This window comes from Arachis ipaensis, chromosome B04 (assembly GCF_000816755.2).
Source record: "Arachis ipaensis cultivar K30076 chromosome B04, Araip1.1, whole genome shotgun sequence".
In the NCBI taxonomy this organism is placed as follows: domain Eukaryota; kingdom Viridiplantae; phylum Streptophyta; class Magnoliopsida; order Fabales; family Fabaceae; genus Arachis; species Arachis ipaensis.
In genome coordinates this window covers 15,298,098-15,305,924 of record NC_029788.2, presented here as the reverse complement: position 1 = coordinate 15,305,924, position 7,827 = coordinate 15,298,098, and positions in this window count along the sequence as shown.

Below are 7,827 nucleotides of genomic sequence, written 5' to 3'. Positions count from 1 at the left end.
ATATCCGGTCTAGAGGAGGTAAGATACATGAGTGATCCTATCATTCCTCTATACCTTGTTTCATCCACATCTTTACCATTATCATCCTTTTCAAGTTTAGTGTTTGGATGCATTGGTGTTCCCATTGGTTTGGAATTTTCTAGGCCAAATTTCTTGATTAGTTCTTTAGCATACTTTCCTTGGTGAATAAAAGTGTCACTAGGAGTTTGTTTAATTTGGAGGCCAAGAAAGAATGTTAGCTCTCCCATTAAACTCATTTCAAACTCAGTAGTCATGAATTTTCCAAACTCTTCACACAAGGATTCATTTGTCGAATCAAATACAATGTCATCAACATAAACTTGAACAAGGAGTATATCATCATTAGATGCTTTAATGAATAAAGTAGTGTCGGTGGTACCCCTTTGAAATTGATTTTCCAACAAGAAGGCACTAAGCCTTTCATACCAAGCTCTTGGAGCTTGTCTAAGGCCATAAAGAGCCTTTGAAAGTTTGAAAACATGATTTGAAAATTCTTTATCCTCAAAACTGGGGGGTTGTGCCACAAACACTTCTCTATCAATAAAGCCATTAAGGAAAGCACATTTGACATCCATTTGAAATATTTTAAAACCATTATGTGCAGCATAGGCAAGAAGCAACCTAGTTGCTTCCATTCTTGCTACCGGAGCAAAAGACTCATCAAAATCTATACCCTCTTCTTGATCGTAACCTTGGGCCACTAATCTAGCCTTGTTACGAACAACTTTTTCATCCTCACCTAATTTATTTTTGAAAACCCACTTAGTACCCGTTACCTTCTTACCATCCGGATGAGGTACTAGTGTCCAAACCTCATTCTTGTCAAATTGAGCAAGCTCTTCTTGCATGGCTTTGACCCATGATGGATCTTCAAGAGCTTGTTTTACATTGTTGGGCTCTATTTGTAACAAGAGGGCAAAATTGCTTGGTTCGAATTGCTTTTTGGTTGAGGATCTTGTTGTTACACCTTGAGAGGGATCACCAATGATAAAGTCATGAGGATAACCCCTCATGGACTTCCATTCTCTTGGCTTCCGGAGTGATGTTGAGCTTCGATGAGCTTCAGTAGATTGTTCTATTCCAGATTCTCTTGCTGGCTCAGGAGACAAAACAGAAATGTCTCCTCCATCCTGACGAGACAAAATTAGACAGACAGATTCTTCATTTTGAGCAGACTTGGAATTTTCTTCACTGGTTTCCTTGTTAACAGCATCTTCACCATCTGTATCATCTTCTATCACAGCACTGGAAATTGAATTAGAATCACAAAAAGAAACATGTATGGATTTCTCTATGGTCCTATGATCTTTGAGGTAAATTCTATAAGCCTTGCTAGTAGTGAAGTATCAAACAAACATCCCCTCATATGATTTTGGATCAAATTTGCCAAGATTTTCTTTGTTGTTAAGTACAAAGTATTTGCATCCAAAAACATGAAAATACTTAAGATTAGGGGGGGTTCCTTTCCATAGCTCATAAGGAGTTTTCTTTAACCATTTTCTAATGATGGTCCTATTCAAAATATAACAAGCTGTATTTACAGCTTCAGCTCATAGAAAATTTGGAATCTCATTTTCACATAGCATAGCCCTAGTCATCTCTTGAAAGCTTATATTCCTTCTTTCAACAACCCAATTTTGTTGAGGGGTTCTATGGCATGAAAATTTATGAGCAATTCTAAAATCATCACAGAATTTTTCAAAGTCTTGGTTTTCAAATTCTTTTCCATGATCACTTCTTAAATGAGCAATTTTTAAATCTTTTTCATTTTGAATTCTTTTGCAAAGGGTTGAGAAAGCATGAAAGCATCATTTTTATGAGTAAGAAAAAGTACCCAACCGAATCTAGAGTAATCATCCACCACCACCAAACCATAGTGTTTACCTCTTAAACTTTGAGTTCTTGTTGGACCAAAAAGATCAATGTGTAACAACTCTAATGGCCTCTTGGTCGAAATTCCATCTTTTGGCTTAAAAGAGGATTTTACTTGTTTGCCTAATTGACAAGCATCACAAGTAAGATCCTTATCAAATTTAATATTTGGAATTCCTCTAACCAAGTTTTTCTTGACTAGATTAGAAATTTGGTACATGCTAGCATGACCCAATTTCTTATGCCATAGCCATTTTTCAGATTCAAGAGAAGTGAAGCATGTTACTTTTTGATCTTTTAAGTTTTCAAGAGTCAATCCATACACATTATTGCACCTTTTAGCCTCAAACAAAATATCCCCATATTTTTCACAAATAACTAAGCACACAAACTTTCTAAAAACAACTTCATATCCTAGATCGCATAATTGGCTTACACTTAGTAAATTGTGTTTCAAACTATCAACAAGAAGAACATCATTTATACAAGATGAGAAACTTTTACCAACTTTTCCAATTGCCACTATTTTTCCTTTACCATCATCACCGAAAGTGACAAACCCTCCATCATACTCATCAAGCTTTATGAAAAAGGTTGTCTTTCCGGTCATATGCCTAGAGCATCCGCTGTCCATGTACCACATATTGTCCTTCCTCTTGGATGCTAGGCATACCTGTTCAACGTGATCTGCCATGAGACATGGTTGGAATTTGGTTTTTGATTCTTCATCATCTTCTGAATCGTTTTTCAAGTCCTCCCAAGAAGCCATCATACCTTTCTTCTTTCCCTTCTTTGGCTTCTCCTCTTTCTTCAACTTAGGGTAATCTGATTTGAAATGCCCCGTTTCTTTGCAGTTGTAGCATATCACCTTGCTAAAATCTTTCCTTTGTTTCCTAGAGCTGCTTCCCTTGCATCTCTCCTTGAGCTTCACCATTTTCCTGAATTTCTTGGCAAACAACACAAATTTATTTTTAGAGGAGTTATCACTGGATTCATCATCCAGAGGGTTAGAAACAGATGTAAGAGCTATTCCTTTTCTTTTTGAATTCTTTTTCAAATAAGTATTTTCAAAAGCAAATAAATTTCTTCTCAAGTCATCATATGTCATAGAATCAAGACCACTACTCTTAGATATTATCAATGCTTTTGTTTCCCACTCTTTTGTAAGCCATCTTAGAACTCTCCTCACAAGCACAGATTTGGGATACTTAATCCCCATAGAATCCAAGCCAACAATAATGGTGTTGAATCTTTCAAACATTTCATCTATTGATTCTTCTTCCTTCATTGTGAACATTTCGTACTCTCTGTTAAGCATATTTATCCTTGTCTTCTTCACTAAGGTGGTTCCTTCATGAGTAATTTGAAGTTTGTCCCAGATTTCCTTTGCCGTTGTGCATCGTGATACCCGTTGGTATTTCTCGAAGCTGATTGTATAGTTGAGCAAGTTGATAGCCTTGGCATTGAGCTCCATCTTCTTTCTGTCTTCTTCGGTCCAACTAGCTTCTGGTTTGAGAGAGATTACCCTTTCAGCGCTTGTAACGGTTGAAAATTGAGGACCCTCAAGAATGATCTTCCATAGTCTGTAGTCTACTACTTGCACAAAAATCTTCATCCTCTCCTTCCAATAGGTGTAGTTTTTTCCATTGAAAAGAGGAGGTCTGTTACTTAACTGTCCTTCTGTCAGATTGTAGGACACCAGGGTTGAGCTACTGTTTTCTACCATCTGGATCTTTTCTCCAAGCTGCAAAGCTTGATCTCTTTGAGACCAAGCTCTGATTCCAATTGATGGTTTTCAGTGGATAAAAGAAGGGGGGAGGTTGAATCTTAGCCCCTTTTTTGCTTATTAAAACTTGCTGGTCTTTGAAACAACTTCTGGAGACTTTTTAATTTTTGTTTCATACCCAGCCACGAGACTTTTTCTTTTTATCTCATAACCCGGCACGAGATATTTTTCAGTTTTATCTCCTATGCAGCAGAAACAGAAATAGAGTAGAAGAAAGAGAGAGAATCACACCACGAAATATCCTGGTTCAGCTCCCAAGTGCAATGCAGCTTACATCCAGTCTCCATCACAACAATGATGGAATTTCACTATAATCTTCATGATTACATACACCAATTCTCCCTAGGAACTACCCTTCCTATCCGGGACAAGTTCAGAATCTAAATCCCAATTCTGAACTTGACTTGGTCACAGCCAAGCTTTCAACTGCTAAGTGCTAACCCAACTTGCAAGGGAATTTTCACAGAATCATAAAACACAACACAGATGTACAAAGGACCTCTAGGACATCTATGCCTTTTTCTTTTAATTTTGTATACTATGCCTTTTTTTGCTCTATGAATTTTTCATACAAACCTCACTGTTTTCCTTTTTCCATGAGACACAAGACAGACAAAACTAAACAGAAAAATTACAAAATGAAGAACATTGAAGGAGAAGAACTTCTGTTAGCTTAGGTAGCTATGAGAACTCTGTGCCTTGCACTCTCACTCCTTGCCTCAAGCCCTGGCTGTTCACCCTTATTTATAGAAGGGGAAGCCTCCAAGGTTGAAGCTCTTGAACCGAGCCAACTTCTTCTTCTTCATGCAAAACCAGTTCGGCCAGAAAGAGAGAGAGAGAGAAGAGAAAAATGAATGTAAAACCCAACATGCAATTACCTCTGTGTATTTCCTTTGCACCAAGCTTCATCAATCCGGGCCTTCCATCTTGACTTGCACTCCAAGAAGGATTCCTAGCCATTGATGAGTTCTTGATGATGACAACTTCATCTGCTCCAACTTCTGCCTCATCCACCACGTAGCTACAGTGGCTACCCCCTGTAGTGGTTGAGCAAAAGCAGAGACAAGCCATCCCTCCAATGATTTTCTTCCTCTGACCGAATGAATCTTCTTCCATTTTCGGGTATGAAGGCTTGAGTCTTCTTCACCACATCTTACCATTTGTGGTAAAGATCTCAGCCACTCCATACTTCAGATTTTTTTTTCTTACCGCCATCATCACCATGGCTTCTAGCTTGCTTCTAGCTTCATCTTTTTTATTTTGGTAACTTGTGGTAGCTTCCATGTTTTCTCTGTGAGATGATGGAAAACAAGGAGAGAGATGAGAGAGAAGAGAGAAGACTTTCAATATAATTTGAATGAAGGGATTAAAATGAATTAATTTTCCTTCCCTTTTGCTAAGTGGCGTGGGGCATCATTAATGCCATCAAATAAATTTCTCTTTCTCTTTCCTATTTCCAATATCTGTATTAATATGCATTCGATCAAAATTTGAAATCCACTACATGATGAAAATGGGATCCGTTGGAAGCATTCCTTACTTTCTCTCTATTTTATTTTCGGACCAAGCAAGCTTGTTTCTAGCAAAAATTAATTTGGGCTAATAGTAATGATTAAATCTGGCCCAATTTTGGAGTAATAGTTCAGCCACTCATCAAATATATTTTTTGCATCAAGGCTGAACATTTGATTCTCATTGGGCTTGCTGTTCGGCCCAATAGCAAAATCTGCACAGCAAAATTATTTAATTAATATGAATCAAAATCAGATTAATAATTTTACAATTAATCATATTAACAATGTTAAGTCATCACTAATTTTACTTTAGAGTTTTCCAAACTTATCTATCTCCCTCTTGATGACAAACATTATTAAAAATTAAAATGGAAAGAAATCAAAGATTAGAGTACTCCCTTTGAAGATTAGAATTCCTTCCCATTTTTAATTGTTACATGGCTCCCCCTCAATATATGCCATTTTACCAAGGGAAGCACTACCTGTAGCAATCTTATCATGCCTAAGGCAACTATGTTATTCAACATATAAATTTGTGATGTTGAATGACTTGATTTATGAGCAGAAATAGCATGATAAACACACTTTGTCTTGTTATCATATAAATGATATTCTGCTCAATCACAATCAAAAAATGTTTTGAGTATAAAGTACATAAAATCAAAACAAAAACACTTTTGATAATTTTCAAAAATTTGCTGCCAAATCATTTGATTAAGTGAACAACATTTTTCAGCTATCACATCAGAGCAAAATGATTATTGATTTATAGCAAGAAAAATATTTTTTAATCAAACATAATTATATCAAAGCATGAGGAATATATAAGCATATCAAAACTTAAAGGGATTATCAAGTCACGACTAAGTCCCAAATGCAATAAATATTTCAACAAAACAGAGCATGCGACATCAACAGAGTATGAGGCATCAACACAGCTAGGGGTGGCAAGCGGGGAAGCCCGTCCCGCCCCGCCCAACATTAAAATCTTTGTAATTATAAATATCTAATAAACATAATTATAAACTAAGTTTTCATCCAAAACATAAGTATAACTATTCTCTCCAAAGCAAAATAAACATAATTGAAAACATAATTATAAATATTGTCTCCAAAGTAACATAAACATAATCCAAACCACTCCATTTTTATCTTCATACTCTTGTAAGTTAGGTTGGGGGAAGTTAGGTTTTGGCAAAAAATTGTAAAAATACCCCCTCACTAAAAAAACACAAAGCCCGACGGGGAAGCCCGCCCCGCCCCGCCGAAGTCCACGGTTTAAGCGGTGCGGGTTAGGCGGGCTTTTGTTATTTGGCGGTCCCAATTTTCCAGCCCAACTCGCCTTTTTTGGCGGGTTACGCGGGACGGCCCGACGGGTTTAGACCCGTTTGCCACCCCTAAACACAGCAGAACATATTCAACAAAACAGAGCATGAGACATCAACTCAGCTGAACATAAAGAATTTATCAAAAGTAACTAAGTTCAAACTACAGCAACCAAAACAGATCAAAACAACTAAGTTCTAAATCCAGCAATCAAAACAAATTATAGTTTTGTGCACAGGAGTGATCATTAATCACGAAAGATTTCATCCCCTATTTCTTTCAACTTATCAATTTCTATTTCTTTCAACTTATCAATTTTTCAGCTTTCCTCCCCCTTTTGTCATTAAAGAGGAACCTCTAAAAAATGATACCAACATATGCAAATCTAACCATAACCAAAATACCTAAGAGTTTAACAAAATAACAGAAGTCTAGAGTATCCAAACAGTCTACAAAGTACCAAAATAAACCAAACAGAACCAGAATTCAAATAAGTTAAAATCCTATACCACATGAGGACACGCATACATATAAAATATAAAGTACTTTTTAGATAAATCGTAATGATATTTTTATATTTTCTTGATATTAAAATAAAGTATTTAAAATATTTTTTGTTTTAATAAATAATAATATATACTATTTTTAAATTTATTTTAAAAATACATGTTAAGAATAAGATTGGACATGCTAACACGTGATAATATTTAAGTGTGTCTAAGCGTGTCTGGAGAAAAAAATTTTATTTTTTATTAAGACACGGTTGAATACAGCAGACACGCGTGTCAGACGAATGTCAGTGAATGTCGTATTCAAAATGTGTCTGACACGCAGACACAGCAACTCAGCGAAATGTTCATATTTCATAGGTTAGAGCACACATTAATTGACTCCTTTGGATATTAAGATAATATATTTTCTGTATTTTTCATAACTTTCTATAAACCATTAAATTAATTATTGGTATAAAATATATATTAAATATCTAATATTTAATTTATTATTCATCCTTTGCTATATATATGTGTGCATAAAGAGAGAGAGAAATCTTGCAACTAACATTGAATAAGAGTTAAACTATGATGAGTGCATCAGAAAACCCTAGACTTCAACATCATAACCCTTATTCTGCGGTAAAAGGTTACTCTCCCTCTCCCTCATCTACAACACCCAAGCTCTTCGGTTTCCCTTTAACCACAACTTCATCAAGCTGCGAATCCATGGCTAGTAAGAGGTTCAAATGTGACTTTTGTTACCGCGAATTCGCAAATTCACAGGCACTAGGTGGCCATCAAAACGCTCACAAGA